The sequence below is a fragment of the Acinonyx jubatus genome, chromosome D4 (genome assembly GCF_027475565.1).
Source record: "Acinonyx jubatus isolate Ajub_Pintada_27869175 chromosome D4, VMU_Ajub_asm_v1.0, whole genome shotgun sequence".
NCBI classification, from domain to species: Eukaryota; Metazoa; Chordata; class Mammalia; order Carnivora; family Felidae; genus Acinonyx; species Acinonyx jubatus.
The window spans coordinates 79,883,317-79,903,216 of NC_069391.1; the positions used below are offsets into that span (position 1 = coordinate 79,883,317).

At 40.9% G+C, this 19,900-nt stretch overlaps 1 protein-coding gene and 1 long non-coding RNA gene across 8 annotated transcripts in view; one reads left to right on the top strand and one right to left on the bottom strand.

Moving 5' to 3' along the window:
* The window catches only part of TRPM3 (transient receptor potential cation channel subfamily M member 3), a 485,893-nt gene that overhangs the window by 139,296 nt on the left and 326,697 nt on the right, over positions 1–19,900 (top strand). The window lies entirely within an intron of this gene.
* Positions 7,265–19,900, bottom strand: part of LOC113594227 (uncharacterized) — a 98,316-nt gene continuing 85,680 nt past the window's right edge. Inside the window, exons 3-6 of the long non-coding RNA XR_003414554.2 lie at positions 15,481–15,860; positions 11,955–12,099; positions 9,378–9,479; positions 7,265–8,210 (exon numbers count right to left, since the gene is read on the bottom strand). This is a non-coding gene — a long non-coding RNA (uncharacterized LOC113594227). The remainder of the gene's footprint in view (positions 8,211–9,377; positions 9,480–11,954; positions 12,100–15,480; positions 15,861–19,900) is intronic.

Consider the following 19,900-nt stretch of genomic DNA (forward strand, 5'->3'; position numbering starts at 1 on the left):
AGAGAGAGAGAGTGCAAGTGGAGAATGGCAGAGAGAGAGGGAGACACAGAATCTGTAGCAGACTCCAGACTCTGAGCTGTCAGCACAGAGCCCATTGAGGGGCTCAAACTCATGAGCCATGAGATTATGACCTGAACTGAAGTCAGACGCTTAGCCGACTGAGCCACCCAGACACCCCAAGTTTGCACATATTTGAATGTTGACTGGAAGGATCCACTTGAAAGGGGTTGGTTGATTAAATGGTAGAGGAAAATGAATAACCATGCCATGGTCCTGAGGAGACTGAAGGAGAGAGAGCAGCAGCTTAAATGATAGAAAGAACAACTCATTTAATAAGAGAGAAGATGAGGATTGTTGTCTAGGTCAGTGGATTTGTCGTTTTCACAAGGGTTCCTTTGGAAAGCTTTGATCTTCTGAATAATATGAAGTGAAATGGGAAATGTTTCAAATAATCACTGTAGAAAGTAGGATATGCAGTTTACCTGGCAAATGACAGAAAGACTTCCAGGCATAGTTGAACACTCATTTGAGTTTTAAATCTTGAACGTATTGTTACATCAGTAAATTGACCTAAGAATGTGAGGTTGTACAGCATAACTGACTTGGAGAAGTGAAGTCAATAGAGAGATGCCAGGCTGGGCTGAGAGAAAAGAGAACATTCATGAAGGATGAGGTGACATTAGTTTCAAGAGTGGATATGATGCAGAACTGAAGTTTGGTGAGAAGTAGATGGTGAAATAGCCCCAGTCCTCCAAGGTTTCAGAAAGGAGGAGAAACTTTGCAAGTTTTGATTGAGTCACACCAGTGTATCAAGGCACCTTAGCCTATGTCCTCTTTGGATCATTTTATAAATCTCCTAAGAACACTCTTAGTCCTTTATTGAATGGAGTCCAATTTGGGGATAATACAAAGATAATAATTATTTTCTTTTTTTAAGGTTTGTTTATTTTTGAGAGAGAAAGACAGCACAAGTAGGGAAGGGGCAGAGAGAGAGGGAGACACAGAATCCAAAGTAGGCTCCAGGCTCTGAGCTGTCAGCCCACAGCCCGATGCAGGCTTGAACTCACAAGCTGAGATCATAACCTGAGCTGAAGTTGGATACTCAACCGACTGAGCCACCATGTGCCCCAAAGATAATATTTCTAGCTTAGGATGCTTCCCTGCTTTTCTATTACTTTTTTGAAATTTCTATTACATGTGTCTTACACCCATGAGCTTCAAACTGGAATGGGAGAAAAGATGTCATTCTTGCATAATAATAATTATTAGTATTGAGTGTTTACAACAAGCCACAGACACTGTGCCCAGTGTTTGCCTACAATATCTCATTTCACCCTCACAACCACCATATAATTTAGATACATTATCTCCATATGATGGTCAGGGAAGCTAAGGTTTATGGAGCCTCGGTGACTTGCTGGAAGTCCCTCTGCTAGGAAGTGATGGTGCCAGGACCAGAAGCCAGGCAGGACCTTCTCAGGCAAAATTGTGATGTCAGCAGCAGTGAGCTCCCAGAACTTCCCAGTTGTCTTGCCACATGTCTCCCTTTCAGCTTTGCCTTCTCAGACCTTGCCAGACACCCCCACCTCCCCAACATGACACATCTTCTATCTTCTTTCCAAGCAAAGCAACAAAAACAACCTTGCTGATGGGCTAATCGTGTACTCCCAGACGTCATATTCATAATTTATTAGGAAACTTTCTGAAGACCGTGGCCTAAATCAAAGAGAGAGCTCTAATGGTGCTTTTACTCTCCCATTTTCAAGCCATTCTGTGCTGTAAAGCTGCAGAGGAGGGAGCAGTACTCTTTTGATACCCTAGGGCCCTAAAATCAAGACTTTGGAAGCTCTGCACCAAATCACACTGTCATCTTTCTCAGCAGAAGTGAGCAGGTCTGTGGGGTGGGAAAGGAGAGACCTAACAGAGTCTCAGCTCACCAAAGCTCGTGTGAATTTGGAAGCAACTGCTTTGACGTGACCCTTGAACTTCCCAATCACCCAAGAAAAGAGTCATTCTTGTGCATGTGTGTGCATTAAAATTCCTTTAGGTTTTGTGTGTGTATGTGCTTTTTTAAAATAATTTCAGCTTTATAGAATTATGATTGGCAAATAAAATTATAAGCTATTTAAACTGTACATCATGGTGATTTGATAGAGGTATATATTGTGAAAGTGTGCCCTCAACATCTAGTTCATTAACATATCCATCACCTCAGGTATTCATCTATTTGTGTGTGTGTGAGATTTCTTAAATGAATCTCCTGTGTGCTTCCTAGGTTCTAAAACTTAAGTAATGACGGGAAAGGGGGATATAGTCCAGGCAGAGACTGCAGAAAGCACCCAAAGGTGGGGTTTCCACATTTCAAACAGTTTGGCTTGATTTTTAGTCACCTGTGCCCGCTTTTTTCGAGAGAAGGTCAAGATAAGGCAGTTGAGGAGGATATGTGTTGGCAGGGGTCAGGATGCTACACAAATAAATTGGGGGTGGGAAGCAAAGGAGATGGAGGTAGATGAGTGAGTAAAGAGGGATGAGTAAATCAGGCAGCTCGGATAGAGATGGGAACAATGTAAGAAAACCAGGCAGATGCCTTAGAACCCCAGGGAGCAGCCTACAGAAGCGTGCAGAGGGAGTAAAAGAAAAATGAACACCTACACACAGCCCACAATGATGAGCTTCCTACAGTAGGAACACAAAGGCAGACCACTTTAAAGCCACTTTAAAAAAGCAAAGGGAAAATAGGAAAACTCTCGCAAACTACCCCTCTGTGTATCTTTCTTTCTTCTAAGTAGGATCTCTCTCATGCTCCCGCTCCTGCTGGTCTTATTATCCTCTCTGTTATCACTTAAATCTATCTTTCTGCCCTCCAGATATCACCAGAAATCCCCATTTGTCTAGAAAGCCTTTCCTGGCTAAATGAAAAGAGCTCACACTGACCTCTCCTTGCAGCAGACTGTCAGAATGCTCCCAGAGCACACGGCAGGCCTGCTTCAAGAAGGTTCTCCTCACTGTAAATATTTAATCATCAGTGGTCTCAGCACTGCATTAGCTCCTGCCTTACTGTGCCCTATGTATGCTGTGGACTGAATTGTGCCCCCGCCACTTTGTATGTTGAAGCCTGAACCCCCCAGTGTGACAGTATTTGGAGATAAGGTCTCCAGGATGCAATGAAGGTTAAATGAGGTCATGAAGGTTAAATTAGGGTGGGGCCCTAATTCGAAAGTACTGTGGCCTTATGGGAAGAGGAAAGAGAGAGCTCCCACCCACGCTCCAAACCCCCAACCCTCAGTCTCTGCCACCACATGAAGACCTGCAAGAAAGTGGCTATCTGCAAGTCAGGAAAAGAGCCCTCACTAGAATCGGAACCCTGCTTGAACCTTGATCTTGGACTAGTGGTCCTTCAGAACTGGGAGAAAATAAACTCTTGTCGACCGCACCCAGGGTATTGTATCTGGCTATGGCAGCCTGAGCAGTCTATGGGCGTGTGTGTGTGGGTACAGGGTGTCGGCAGTTGTGAAGAGTGTTGGTTGAATTTAGGTCATCCGTGATAAAATTAAAACTCCCACAAGGCAAAAACTGTCAACTTAGCTGCATTTACCGTAAGCACAGTGTTTATATAAAGCAACTACCTAGTAAATACCAGTAGACTCTGCAGTTTCTTTTAATGTGGCGGTGACACGTGTCTTTTGCCCATTTTCATTTATGCATCCAGTTGGCCTCCCCACCATACTGTCCCCATCTGCCTTTCCTAAACGTCTATTGACCTGAAACCAGTTACAGCAATACTGCATGTTCTGGATGATACAGGACAAGCTTGGAGTGGAGTTAGCTAACAATCTGGAATGTTGAGAGGCTCTGCCAGTTAGGTGCACATCTCTGTCACTCTAGAGAATTGCCATTACACTAAAGCTGTAGCCAGCTGTATGTATCTTTAGGGGCAGCCTTCAACTCAGATAAATGGCTTCAAGTAAGGATTCCCGCAGTTATCAAGAAGTAGCTATTCGTGCTGAGCATCAAGTAATGTACAGAATTGTCCAATCACTGTCATGCACCTGAAACTAATATAACGCATGTCAACTAAGCTTCAATCATAATTTTTTTTAAAGAAGAAAAAAAATAGGTAGATGACAGCCTAGCTGAAAAGTGCTTTTCCCACTACCTTAATCGTTGTGTTGTGAAACTGTCTAGAAGCCTGGAAGTAATTAGATGCTATTAAAAGGGGGTGGAAAGGCAAAGCTTTATTCTCATCCCTGGGCCAGGACACCCACACCATAATTTATATCAAGGAATCCTTCCCTCTCATTCGGAAAGAGGGTGGCCCCTGCGGGGCTTCTCCTCAGGTGGAGATAACGTGCCCCTGCAGACTTACCCTCTTTAGTCATCAGAGCCTCCAACTCAACAACATGGACCTCAGGAAAGAACATTAGTAAGATTGGCAAAAAGCATGCGTTTGCCTCATATAAGACTTGAGAGCCGGCTGGGAGAATAAAATGGCAGTGGCCATTCAGCTGGAAGATTAATTCTGGTTCTATTCCCATTGTTGGGGACAGGGGTGCATATTGAGATCTTCATTTTTCTGACAGTCTTTGTTTTTCTGCATTATACATCAGCACCCCAGAAGCTTTTTTTTATGCTTGACTTCGTATTGCATGTATCAGTGAGCAAGGCTGATTCCTAGCTCTTGCAGGGTGCTGGCCAGTTACGGGGAGGAGCCCATGTTCAACACGCCCCCCTCCTCCATCCCTACTCCCTATCCCCCCCATGAAAACCAACAGGGGTCCTGAGGCTAGCAAGAACACAGGTCTTTCTCCCAACAGCCCTGCAACCTTGGTGGGATTAAGATCTTTGAGGCCCTTTAACCATCATAAATCAAAGTCAAAAATGTAAAAAGACCTAGAAGCAACCTGAGTGGCTCCATTGTTTAAGCGTTCCACTCTTGATTTCTGCTCAGGTCGTGATCTCACAATATGTGAGTTTGAGCCCCACGAGGGGCCCTGCACTGACAACACAGAGCCTGCTTGGGATTCTCTCTCTCCCCTCTCTCTTTGCCCCACCCTGCTCAGGCTCTTTTCTCTCAAAATGAATAAATAAACTTAGGGGCACCTGGGTGGCTCAGTTAAGTGTCTGACTTTGGCTCAGGTCGTAATCTCACAGTCTGTGCTGACAACTCAGAGCCTGGAGCTTGGATTCTGTGCCGCCTCCCCCACGCCCTGCCTCCTCTGCCCCTCCCCTGCTCATGCTCTGTCTCACTCTCAAAAATAAATAAACGTTTAAAAAATTTTTTAATAAACTTGAAAAAAATTGTAAAATAAAAAAAATGTAAACAGGCCTACCCAGAACAATCATATAACTTATTCAGACCTGGACACTGACCAGAGTGAAAGGAGGGGCTGTTGACACACAAACGCTGGGGCAGTAGGTGTGAGTCAGGAATGTTCTGAGCAAGGGGATGTGTGATTACCCTAACCCAAAACCATAAGAGGTGTAAGAAAGTTCTGTTTCCATGATGACTAATTTGATTTGGAAATTTTGGAATTTGGAAGTTCTTACCAGAAATATTTTGTAGCCTACAAATATAGTTGTGTGTGTGTTTTTTTTTAATGTTTATTTTTTAGAGAGACAAAGTGTGAGCAGAGGGAGGGACAGAGATTGAGGGAGACACAGAATCTGAAGCCAGCTCCAGGCTCTGAGCTGTCAACACAGAACCCAACACAGGGCTTAAACTCACAAACTGTGAGATCATGACCTGAGCAGAAGTCGGACGCTTAACCAACTGAGTCACCCCGGAGCCTCTGTTTTGTTTTTGAATTGACACTTGGACTACTTATTGTTGTTAATGGTTCTCAAGTGTAGTCTCTGGACCAGTATCATGAGAGTCATGTGGAAAACTATGAAAAATACAAATTCTCAGGCTTACTCCAGACCCACTGGAGTGGGGTCCAGCAGCTTGTGTTTTAATAAGCTCTTCAGGTGATTCTGATACACAGGTTTGAGAACCATTGTGCTGGTCATTTCAGTCCCTGAGGCAGCTTGTTAAGGGGGATTCACCAGGAATTTGCTTGGAGTGGTTTCCTACCCAGTGGAAAAGAGAAATGATAAGATAACAATAACCCTGCTGCAGCCAATCTCACCTCTACCTAGTCCTCTATTGAAGTCGTCATCTGTTGACTAGTTGTCTGATTCTGAAGAAGGCAGCATCTGCACAGCCCACAGGTTGGGTTTTATAAATGGCTTTAGTTCCTTGGGATTGGTCCTCAATTTAAAGCATGCAAATATATTGTTTGACTTTCAGACCATTGTGTTTCCAACACACCTTCAGAAATTTGTTATGTGTCATAGAGGAATGTCTGGACTTCCTGGCTGTGTGACACTGGGTAAGCAATTTCTCCATCTTCCCTGCATCGATCAGAGTGGCTTAGGCAATGCTGTACCATCAAACAACCCCCAAGACTCAGTAGCAAGACAAAAAGGCTTGTTTCTTGCTGTTATGTCTGTGGTAGTTTGCTAGAGTGGAAAAGGTGGGAGGGTCCTGCTCATTGGAATAAGTCAAGGATCAAAGTCCCCATTCACAGACATTGCTGATTTCCATACAGAAGACAAGAGAGCTCCAGAGTGTCTCATGTCAGCAATTAAATGCTCTAACCTGGAAGTGACATATTTAACTTGTCACAATTCCTGGGCAAGGACCAGTTAGTTGCATGGCACAACCAACCTGTGGGGGGTGGGGGGATCAGATATGAAACAAGACACGAGAAATTAGTTACATAGTAGGTAAGAAAGTGGTAAGTGTGGGGAGGGAGAGGAAAACAGAGCAAGTAAAGAGGATGGATGTACTGTGTAAATGAGAAAGGTTATAATTTTAGGATGGTTACAGTAGATCTCAGGGGGAAGGAAACTTTTGAGCAAAGACCTAAAAGAAATGGAGAAGTCAGCCATGAATATATGGGGGGAAGAACATTCTAGGTAAAGGAACAGAGGCAACAGCTAACTCAGGTGCAAATGCCATTAGATTGGAGTGTACCCAGTATGTTCAGGGCCAGCAAAGAGGTTGCTGGTATGGACACTGAGAGGGGTGGGGAGTTGAGTGTAGGAGGTGAGGCCAGGGAAAGAAAGGAACCAGATCTCAGTCTCTAAGGACTTTGGCTTTTACTCTGACCACAGTGAGGATGACCTAATTACAGGCATTTGGGAACAGGAGCTACATGATCTCACTTGCATTTTAAACTGATTGTTCCGGATGCCTCATTGAAAATAGACTATAGGATGGCAAAGGTGGAAGGAGGGAGACTTTATAGGAAGCTCCAGTCCTACCCTAGACGCAAGATGGCAGTTTGAGCCAGAGAGGTAGCAGAGAGGTAGGGAGCAGAGATCAGGTTCCAGATGCATGTGGAAGGTAGAGGCAAGGGAGGTTTCCTGACAGATTGGATGTAAGGTGTCAGAGAAAGAGAAGGGTCAAGGACCCACTTCAAGGATTTGGCCCACAAGTTGGAAGAATGAAGTGGCCATCACCCAAGATAGGGAAGGCTGAGAGGGGAGCAGGATTGTGAGAGGAAGGTCAATAACTCACATTTAGTGTGAGATGGAGAGACAGCCTCTTTTGAAAGGCGGCCAAAACCAAAGTGTTGACCATCTTTAAACATCAAGGAAGAGAAGGAGAGAATCCCACACTTGAGTACAGGCTAGCTTACCTGATTTCACCAATCCAGATACAAAAGAGACAAGGGACGGTTCTTTAGATGAAAAACTATGATTTTACTAGTTATTACATGTTTCATAGAGATGCCTCAGAATACAATAGGCTGACCGAAGTTGAAAATTAGAAAACTAGCAATTTGCCATGTTCACCTTTGTATTCATTGTGAGTAAAAAATCCACGGCACATAGAAAAATGCAAGTATTTGATAAATGAATGAATGAAATCCCTTTCCTCCCATATCCCCCAAGTATGAACAATGGAATGTCACAGAGAGGTGTAATGGGAGATAAGGAGAAGCACTCGAAAGCCATGGGCTGAAAAGACTAATCACATGGCCCAGCGGGGACTTTGTATATTGTCCTATCCCTGCTATCAAAAGCAGTACACAGCCTTACCTTAGAAGTAGCCGTATTAGTTGGAAGTTCTTTTCTGTTCGAGAAAAGCGTTCCCTTAAGATAACACATCTCAGGATACCTGTCAGGACAGTAAGACTCAATCTTCTGATTTTCTTTCTTCTCTGCAGGGGTAAAAAAAAAAAAAAAAGTCCCATTTTAGTTTGTTTCTCTCTGGCATTTGTGGAAAAGGTATCAGTGTGGCATTTCCAAGCAATTGTGTTCATTTCTCAGAATATGGGTGGCGTCCAACCTCCGTGTTTTATGTTGAAGGCCCTGGCAGGGGACCCAATGTGCCTGTAACCATGAGACTGACTTCCTCACATAAAACAGAGGCATCTGCTACCAAAACAAATGCGTTTCCATTTCATGCCATTTATATTTTATGAAGTTGTTTAAATTACGCTGATGGCAAATTAACACTAAGCTAAATGCCTTACCCCATGGCAGGAATGACAACATTCCCTCTCGGAGACAGGGTTTCAGGGATTTATGTTGCAAACAAAGGCACAGAAATAATGTGAATGCTGATGTTCCTGAAGCACGACCAGTGTATCTGTGGTAGATATACTCAATAAAGAGGATTGTTTCTGGGAAAAGAGTAAGAACCCAAGTTTTGGAAAGGGAGAAACCCATGAAGGGATTTTCTGAGCAATGTTAACTGCTGGGAAAAGAGTATAATGCATTATGTTGAAAGATAGTGGAGTGGGTCTGGGGATGGTTTTTCTTACGCTCAGCAGACTGAATTGCATTTGCCTTCATCACTAGACATAAATACCTAAGCAGGCCGCAGCCCTGAGAAGCTTCGAGGACATTTTTTATTTCACGTGCATACATTAGTCAAAACTTCACTATAGACAGCAGTGGTGGACACACCCGATTTCTCCCCAACACATAGGTAAAACGTGTTGCAGATTCTTAGTTTTCATGTGTGTGTCTGTCATTCCTTCCTTCCTTCCTTCCTTCCTTCCTTCCTTCCTTCCTTCCTTCCTTCCTTCCTTCCTTCCTAAAGTAATGCCATGCCTTTCTTTTCTTCACCTTCTTTAAAAAACATCTCTGTGACTCAAGGAGAATCACATTATGGTGATTCACAATTGAGAAAATTGAGCAATTCAAAGAGGTCCTTCAGAGAGAGGCCTGCTGTTCAGCAGTAGCTCCCTGAGGTCCTTCATTCTCAGGTGAGGAATCTTTGTTATTAGTAACTTATTTACAAAGCACTCATTAGATCCTGGTGTACTGGTGCATTATCTCATTTAATCCTCACTGTGACCCAGTGAGGTAGAGACTCTTACCTGTACATTTGTACAGAGGAGAAAAGTCAGACATGGAGAGGTAAAGTTGACTTTCCCAAGGCAAACTGCTAAGAATGAGCACACTTGCATGAGTTGCTTTCCCTAGAAATTAAATGCATTCACAAATGAATGAGACCTCCTTGTACTTGGACTAACCCAGCTAAAGGAAGCAGAGTAAGCAGTGGCCTTGTCAGCATGCTAAGAAGACTAAGTAAAAGAGGCTCCTGCTAATATAACCCGCCCCCCCCCCCCACCACCAACAACAAGCTTTCATTGATGTGATCACTCAGTCCTTTGAGTTGAGAAGTGGATTATACACAGTAAGGTGTGTAAGGGAGGCTCGACTGTCAATGTAGCACACTCCAATTCTGGGGTTGTTTCCTATCTATGTCACTTAAAATCTTATTTAGGCCCTGGTTGTTGTATCTTTACATTGGGAATAATTATTATTATTGAAAGCATAAAGGCCAAGGTGCTTTAAAAACCCGGTGCATTATGCCAATATCATATATGAATGGTGAGGTATTTAGAGTATGTTTATATCTTATGCAGGGAGTAGATTCCATATCAGGATGTGAGAAGGCAGAAATCATGTGTAACCTCACTCCATGCTTCCAATCTTTTAGGGGTCAGAGTTTTCATAGAAAACAATAATAATGATAGGTCACACTGGACATCCAACTGAGTGATGTTTACTAGATAAAACCTTACAAATATAAGCTGAATACCATCCAGTATCTCTTTGCCCCTTGAGATATAGGGGAAAAATTTTGTACTGATTCAAGTTCAAAGATCTCTTCAGGAACCTAAAAAATTCCTGGAGCACTGATGCTCTTTTTATTTTTTATTTTTTCTTGTAATAGTTTTATTTATTTTTCATTTTTTAAGTATACTTTATTGTCAAGTTAGCTAACATGCAGCGTTTACAGCGTGCTCTTTGGGAGTAGATTCCCATGATTCATCACCTATATACAACACCCAGTGCTCATCCCAACAAGTGCCCTTCTCAAAGCCCATCATCCACTGACACTGTTTTTAAATAACAGCTCTGTTGAGAGAGGATTCATATACCATAAAGCTCACCTTTTAAAATTGTACAATATAGTGGATTTCAGTATATTCACAGAGTTGTGCATCCACTCACTAATTCCAGAATATTTTCATTATCCCCAAAAGAAACCCAGTACCAGTGAGAAGTCAGTCTCCATTTACCCTTACCTCAGCCCTCGGCAAACCCTAATCTATGTTCTGTCTCTATAGATTTGCCTATTCTGAATATTTCATACACATGGAATCATAGATGCAGCCTTATGTGTCTGGCTTCTTGCACTTTACCAAAACATTGCCAAGATTCATTTATGTTACAGCCTGTGTCAAAATCTCTTTCCTTCTCATGGCTGAATAATATTCCATTGTATGGTACTCCACATCAATTGATGGGCATTTGGATTGTTTCCATTCTTTATAATGAATAATGCTGATACCAACATGTACATGCAAGTTTTTGCATGAACATACGTTTTCAGTTCTCTTGGGCATATAGCTAGGAAAGGAGTTGCCGAGACCTACGGTGATTCTGTTGAACACTTTGAGAACCTGCCTCCAAAGCGGCTACGCTAGTTTACATTCCTACCAATAACGTAGGAGGATTTTAGTTTCTTCACATACTTGCCATCAATTGTTATTGTCTCCTTTCTTGGTTATAACCTCCTAGCGGGTGTGAAATGGTATCTTATTGTACTTTTGATTTGTATTTCCCTAGAGACTAATAATGTTGAGTGTCTTTTCATGTACTTTATTTGCCATTTGTCTGTCTTCCTTGGAGAAATGTCTGTTCAAATCCTGTTAACATTTTTAATTGGGTTTCCATTTTATTATTGAGATGCAAGAGTTCTTTATATATTATGGATACAAATTCTTAATCAGATGTATGATTTGAAAACTTTTCTCTCATTCTGTGGGTGTCTTTATACTGTCTTAATGGTGTTCTTTGGTGCAAAACATTTTTAATTTTGATGAAGTCCAATTTAGTTTTTACTTTTGTCGCCTGTATGAAAGTTACATTTTCTTCTAAGAGTTTTATAGTGTTAGCTCTTATGTTTAGGTCTTAGTCCATTTTGAGTTAATTTTTTCTATATACAGAGATTCTACTAATGCTTTGATACCTTTGTCTTTGGGCTCCTACTTCAGTCCATAATGTCCCTGTTCTCACACCAACACACAGGAAAACCAGGCCCTTCCTTGATTTCTATGCACACATACAGACACACACACATACCCAAACTCCTCTTCCATAAAACACCTCTGGGATAAACTTCACAGAAATTTTAGTAGTCACATGATATATCAGATGAACAACCTAATATCACATTTTAGACATCTCTAAGCTTCAATGTTATTTTAGCTGACGGCTGTTTCACTGTTAATTATCCCCAGTACAATCCAATTACTAAATGGTTCTTTTCTTCAATTCAATCCTCTCTCTCAGCTGCTCTTCTCTCCAGGCCTCTCAAGAACCAAAACACAAACTGCTCTCATTTGTTCATGTAGCACAGCTTAACATCCTAATTTACTTACTTGAACTCCTCGCAAGAATATATTTTCCCCCCACAAGACAGTTTCCTCCACAACAGGAGTTTTGGGACCATTTTTCATACCATTATTCCATGCACATTTGGGTGGGGTAATAGAGTCTGGTCCTAGGGGTAGAGAGCCTCAGTACCTAAAAAGCCAAAAATAAGAATCACCAAATGAATAAAAGAAAGGCACAAAAAGGGGAGACCAAAAACACAGTTGATGATGACCTTCAACTATTTGAGCATGCTGCCAAAGATAGAAGTAGCAGAAGGGGAAGGGGTCAGCTTGAGGTGGTGGGTGTTGTGGAGAGATTAATCAGTGGAGAGGGGAAAGAAACATACTCTTCAGTACACAAAGTTCTGATGTTTTGATTATACAGAACCACACTCCTTTGGAGCTAGGTACATTTTGTTATTCAGGGTTTTTGAGATTTTAGAAAAGTGTTACAGTAGAGATGCCATGTGTTACAGAACACCTTGGGTCGGGTCTGAGCATGCCATAATCAAACACAACAGCAAGTGTATATACCATGAAGTGGGATGAAAACTCTAAATAACTTTATATCTGCTTAGGTCTGGTTGTTTTGCCAAATGAGTTACAGAAAAAAATGTCTATTTTCAGTTTTGGTTTTTCTTTTCTTAGTTCTAAGCGCCATATTGTGGAAAACGCAAGATCTCTCTGTAGGCAATAAGTCATTCTTCACATGTTGTCTTTTGCCGAGACCACTCAGCAAGGCTGGTGATGATGAGGATGTAGATGAGGACGTTCCCCAAGTGCTAAGCTTCTTTCTAGATGGTGTATTATATGCCAGTCATTTGCCACGCAGGCCAGCTTGGCTGCTGAGAAGCAGTCCCTTTAGCCTCACCCCCCACCCCCATTTTCTTTTTAGATCCAGCCTTTTGTAATTTACTGCAGGGAACATAGTCAGAATTTAAGATGATGAGCAAATGCTGTTCAGGACAATAATGTGAATTCAAATGGGAGAAAGAAATCACTACAGAGAGAGAAGAGCAGGGAAGGAAAGAGGGGACCAGACCAGGTTTACAAGATTATGGAGCTTTCCTGCAAAACACAGCTGACAGGCCATCCCAACTCTCTTTGGAATGCCTTGAATGATAACAAGCAAGCACATGGATCTAGAAGGAGTGACCGAGGGCCGTCATAGACTTGATTTGCCTTTTTCTTAAAGGGATCCTGATGCAGCTTTGATATAGTAAAGAATGTTCACTATTTGCATTCAGGATGCTCGTTTTTACCCAACCTCTTCTTCAATATGACTTTAACGTGTATGATTCAATTTCATTAGTGACTATTACCATTTTGCCAGGGTCATTGTGATAGGAACATTTGATACAGATCAGCTCACATGTTGACAATAGCCCTGCCATACAGGTGCAAACATCCTTCTATAGTCTGTGAAGAAATGGAGGTTTGGACAGGTGAGCTAACGGACACACATTGTACAGTAAATGATCTGTTTTACTGGCATTAGACACAGCTCTGTTTGATGCTGAAGCTCATGCTGTTTCCATTGCTCAGCATACCTCTTGACTTGATTCACCAATTTTGTCATTGTCCACATGGATATTGATTTTACTGTATAGCGTAGACACCCACAAACCTGGCTTCAAATCTAAGCTTTACCATCACTAGTCATATGACCTTGGAATGGTAATGATAGTAGTGTTATTTCTTCACTATCTATCAAGCACTATTCTAAGAAATAGAGCATAGAAACTACAAGACACTTGAAACATCCCAAGAGAAGTTTTATGATAAAATAAATTTGAAAATCCTAAATATATTCCCCATTATAGATTCTCAGTGCACATTTGCATCATAATGATGCTGAGAAGTATTTGAGGCTGAAAAAGAATGGTTGAACCTTGGGAGTTTCCCAAATATTTTGACCACAGAACCTCTTTATCCAGAGTTTATCTGTTAACACCTGCAGGTTCCATGGAACAGACTTTGAGAAATGCTAAGACACATGCAAGTCCTTTGCATGCTTGTATAAAGCACATGATCGCCCATGGTATTTTGTGCAATTATAATGTACATTTACAAGGAAAACAGAGTTTCTTTGGACCAGATAATGTGTCTGACACTATCTTCTCATTCTACCCATGGGTTTATACTTGGATGTATATTTTTTTAAATAAAAAGCTTTTTTTGAGTTAGGTCTTACTATCCAATTCAGCCCCTCTAATCCTAGTCAAGGTTTCTCTCTTTTACAAAACCTTCCCAACACTCCCTCCTCACTTGCCCACAGGGATCCCTCTGTTCTCTGACCTGTCTCAGCACTGACTGTCCCCAAGGAACTGGTGCTTCACATCCGTCTCTAAGAAACTAGAATTATGCAGAATTAAAATGCCCACATTTGATGGAGTTGAATAGGATTAGAGCAAAATTTTGTGAGAAAACCACAGTTTTAAAAGAAAAGGCAGCATTTCCTCACTAGAGTTCCAGAAAAATTGCACAAGGGGAAGCTGCTTTATTTCTTTATTTTTTTTCTCTTCTTTCTTTGTTTTGTTGTTATGTTTTGTTTTGTTGTGGTTTTTTTTTTTTTTTGCGTTACGATTCAGTCCTGAGTTCACAATTACAAAAAATTTTTTTTCCAACATAGATATTAAGATTGAGTCTTCTAAATTTGGACATGGATTTACATTTCATTTCTCATGTATCTTTTTGTAAAAAATACAGCTTTTTTGTAAAAATTCTCTGCCATGGATAACTCCTTGATTATTTTTTACTTTGAACTCTTTCCAACTATATTGCAATCCCTGAGTCTCTATTCAAAATCACTTTTAAAAAAGTGATGAAATGCAACATTCCTAATTGAAATTTATCACATTATTTATTAGCGGGGGCCCCTTTCAAAATTGAAGTTGTAAAATCAAAGTCTGATGTTTACTCAATTTAAAATGTCATAAATATGCTCAGTGCTGCTCTTGCAAATGATATGCTCTTTGGCCTTCTGACTAATGCACTGGGGATGGGATGTTAGCTGCAGTAAAGGAAAATGCCCATTAGCCACTTCCACTGTGAAGTTCAAAAAATAAAGATTTACTTGAGGGCATGACACTAGCTATCCTTGAAGAAGCTGGGTGTTAGGTTGGGGCAGGTTATGAGTGAGTTAAAGAATTACACACTGGTAAGATCAGCAACAATGAGGTATACGTACAAAGAGTTTGTGTCAGATGCTATTTTACCACACTGAAAACAGCCTCAATGTGGTGCTCCTTATACACAGAGAATTAAAATTAGGCAGAGAAATAAAGATTAATACAAATTTCTATTGCCTCATATAATAAAAGAGTCAGAAAAGACTTGAATGTGAAAATCTTGTGATTTACTAAAACACAACTACACACCTGAGCAGACTCTTTGGAATGCAAAGGACGATTTATTTAAGCCCCTGTGCTTGAGTGCCGTATCATTATTTAAATCCAAGTTGTGATTTATGAAAACGAGCAAAGGATAGGAATCATAGCTATGTCTCAAATCCAAACTGGCAGTCACTTACAGTCATTCACTTTAGTTCAGGATATAACTGGATATTGGTCTATGAGCTCCTCATCCAGATTATTCCTACCCATGTACAGGGCCTTGAATGTAGTAACTTCTCAATAAATACTTGCTGTCCAGACTGGTCACGTAGGTAGATAGACCATAACGAAGACCCACAAGGAAGCAGGCAGCCCTCAGCAAGATTGTTGCCTTGACTTTAGAAATGTGCTTCTGCCCTTTACCAAAATGCCTCATAATCTTTAAATTCTTGTCATTCTGTTTCTTCTCCATTGATTCCTTCATTAATTTAAACATCATTCATTCAAGACCTCTTCTTTGAGCTTATTTTCTGTTTCTGGTACCAGGTACGCACTCCGCCCTCTTAGGGTTCACGATCTAGTAGGAGAGATAGAAAAAAAAACAATGAAAAAGATATATAAAACCATAATGGGATAAATAATAAGACTAAAACTGATGACAAATACCCAGGAGGGATGTACTACTTGTGCATGACAGCTCTAAGTGAACAGAAACATGACCCTTTGAGAAATCCCTGCATCAAACTGATTTGTATTCACTGATATGCCAACAAAGCACTACAGAATTTATTTATTTATTTATTATTTATCCAGTTGTTTCCTATCCTTGCCAACAATTGATGTTACCTAACTATCTTTTAGCTGTTCTTGTGAGGGTACACGGACATCTCACTGTGAATTTAATTACTCTGATGACCAATGATTGTGGAACATAATCTTTTTCTTTTTAAGTTTATTTATTTATTTTGAGACAGAGAGAGACAGACAGAGAGAGCACATGAGCACATACCCGAGTAGGGGAGGGGCAGAGAGAAAGAGAGAGAATCCCAAGCAGGCTCCACACTGTCAGCATGGAGCCCAATGCAGTACTCAAACTCACAAAACATGAGATTGTGACCTGAGCTGATATCAAGAGTCAGATGCCTAAATGACTGAGCCACCAAGGTGTCCCTATTGAACATATTCTTATGTGCTTACTGAACCATCCATTATTGTTTATAAAATATCTGTTGGATACTTTGCCCATTAGAAATATTAGACTGTTGGGGCACCTGGGTGGCTCAGTCGGTTAGGCGGCTGGCTTCAGTTCACGTCATGATCTCATGGTTTGTGAGTTTGAGTCCCGCATCAGGCTCTGTGCTGCCAGCTCGGATCCTGGAGCCTGTTTCGGATTCTGTGTCTCCCTCTCTCTCTGACCCTCCCCCGTTCACACTCTCTCTCTCTCTCTCTCAAAAATAAACATTAAAATTTTTTTTTAAAAAAAGAAATATTAGACCGTTCATCTTTTGATTAATGTGTGGGACTTTTAAAAATATATTCTGGGTTTAAGTCCTTTGTCAGATACACATGTGGCAAAAATGTTTTCCCTTTTCATTTTCTTATTACTGTCTTTCAAGGAGCAGAATTTAATTTTAATTAAGTCAAATTGATCACATTTCTCATTTTAAGATGAGTGCTATGTTGAACCAATCTAAGAATTCTCTGCCTACCCCATCGAATATTTTCTTTGTGTTTTTTATAGCTTTTAGGTTTAATAAAACTCTGATCCATCCTGAATTAATGTTTGTGTATGCCGTAAGAAGGGATTTGAAGTGTCTCTTTATTTTTCTACGCAAATATCCACTTGTTTGGCTTGAGAAGATATTCTTTCCTCTTTGAATGATTTATATGACTTTGTCAAAAATTACTTAACTGTGTGTATCTGGACTGTCTATTCAGCTTTAATTATCTGTTTACTTTATTTTACTGACTCGGGTCCTTGGACTCTCCAAGCAAAAGAAATTTACTAGAGGCCAAATCAGAAGTTCTGAACTAGAGGCTTTTACTGTGGCTGATGCATCAGTTGTAAAGATTAGAAACCTCTCTAACCCAAAGAAAACATTACCAGAGACAGCCCACTTTTCAAGGAAAAATATATACAAAGATGATAGGATCTTGATTTGCCTTCCTTAGTTAAAAAAACAACAAAAGAATCTTGCTTTAAAACATTTCTTTCTGACCCGAGAGAGAGGTTTCTTGACTGAAGAGTAGCCTACTATTGATGGAGAAGACTCATTTTTTATTCATCCTCTTTGAAGGCAGCAAAGCTTGGGGAAGACTATAGATTTTGGTGTCTAATCTGAGAAATGACAATCTGAATCCATACTCTTCCCCAGGTCTTCCATGTGAACTTGAACAACTTACTTAACTCTTCAGAGCCTCATTTTCATAAGCATTTTGGTTGAAATATAGTATACTTAAAAATGCATGAAATATTTATATATAGCTCAGTGAATTATCAGCCAAAGAATTCTGTGTAACCACCACCTAAACCAAGATGTGGACCATTGTTGCCAGCCCGTTGGAATCCCCCAATGGGGTTTGGAGGCCTCTCCAGTGGCTCCTCCTTTCTCCTCTCCAGAGTAACCACTTTCTTGACTTAGTTCTAACACTAAAACTATGTGTTGTACTCTTGGTAAACTTTATTTACAAATGAAATCAAATTATATGCATTGTCAAGTATCTGGCTTCTTTCACTGAGGCACATTCCTGTGTCTGTAAAATGAGGGGAAATGATGCATACTTTATACTGTGATCATAATTACATTGGAGCCATGCAACATGGAAGGTGCTAGGCTTCCCTCCAGTTTCTGGAAATGCTAAGTGTTTTCTCCTCCCTAGTTCTGTGTTCACAAGCAGTGCATACATATATTGAAGTGCTAGTGACAAAGATGTGGTCTTTGGATGTGAAAACACTGCATAGACCTGACCTTGCCTTGAGGTCTACTGCTCAAACACTGTCCTTAATCCTGGCAGCTAACTCTTCTCTATGCCATTTCCTCCTGTGCAATAGCCATTCCTCCTCCATTCATCTCCAAACACACTCAGTTGGTTTGTGTCCCAGAAGATTATAGAAGTGACCCAAGCAGGTTTCCAGGTAGAACAATAATCACAAGTCCTCTTGCCTGAAGACTCACTACATATGGGCCACTCTATTGATTGCCTCCCATGCCTTATCTCATTTAATCCTCACCACAGCCAAATGAGGAAGTATTCATATTATTCCCATTGCAGAGATGAGAAACTGAGGCCAGAAAGGTCTTAAAAGTTTACCCAACCGCTAAGAGATGGAGTTAGGATTTCAACGGAGGCCATTTGTCTCCAGAATGGGACTCACTGCTGATATGCAGGTACAAACAGATAGTGTCATTTTTTTTTTAATGCAATCTTTTAGGAAATGCTATTGCTTGTAGATTTCAGCTTATCATTGGAGAAGTTCCTGGTTGAAAAAAATAATTGGAAAGTCTGTTATACTCTCCTCTCTGTCCTTATGAAGAAATGTCTTCTGCATCTGGCACTGAATGGAGTTCAGAAGACACGGGCCATATGAATGCCCCCTTAAAAGCCCTAAAATTTAAAGCCTAACTCTGTTTTTATTGTGTTAACACCTGCACTGGAACATGTCAGGTTATTTGGGAAAGAGTTTGGGGGGATTTTAGTACCTTGTCATTTTTACTACCATTTTCTTCTTTTTATCTATATAATACTTTTACCTCTTTCTTTATTTTTCCTTACTGACCAGTGATCACAACCCTATAGACTCATTCTATGATGCCACTTCAGAAATCTAGAGAGCCACTGCCAGGTTTAATTCTATGAAGTTGCTGCTAAGAAGGACCATTTACACATTTTATGATAATTTATTTAATATGTCCCAGTTTAAATATCTATTTAGTGCTTTCTTTGTGCATGATCCCACACTAGGAACTGTGGGTAAAACAAGAAAATGATATGACATCAGCCCCATCATCAGAGCACTTAAATAAAATTCAGTTGGGGAGGAGGACAAACATAGAGTCACAGCAAGTTAAGCATTAGTTCAAAGTAGTAGCAGAAGTGTTATGATACTACCTATGAGAAAGAGGACATCAGAGGTGGTTCCAGAACAATACTAGGGATATCCAGAGAAAGTGGGGACCCCTTGGTCATAGAAAAGGTGGAATGGAAGGCGTTCCTGGAGGATGAATAGAATCTGCAGTCAGACCGTAAAACATTCTGGCTGATGAAATGTGGCTTTGACCAAGGATTCAGGAAGATATGGAGGGAGGAGGTACAACGTGAATGCTCTTGTTGCCTATCGCTACTGTAACAAATGACCACAGATTTAGTGGCTTCAGAGAACACAAATATATTACCTAACAGTTGTGTATGTCAGAAGTGCACAGTGAGTCTTATGGCTGAAATCACGTTGTCGGCAGAACTGTGTTCCTGTGGTAGGCTCTGAGGAAAAGTCTGTTTCCTTGGCTTTCCCAGCTTCTAGAGGCCACCTGAGTGTGTTGGCTCATGGCCCCTTCCTCCATCTTCAGGGCACATTACTCTCTGCCTCTGTCATCACATCTCTGACTCGAACCCTTCCGC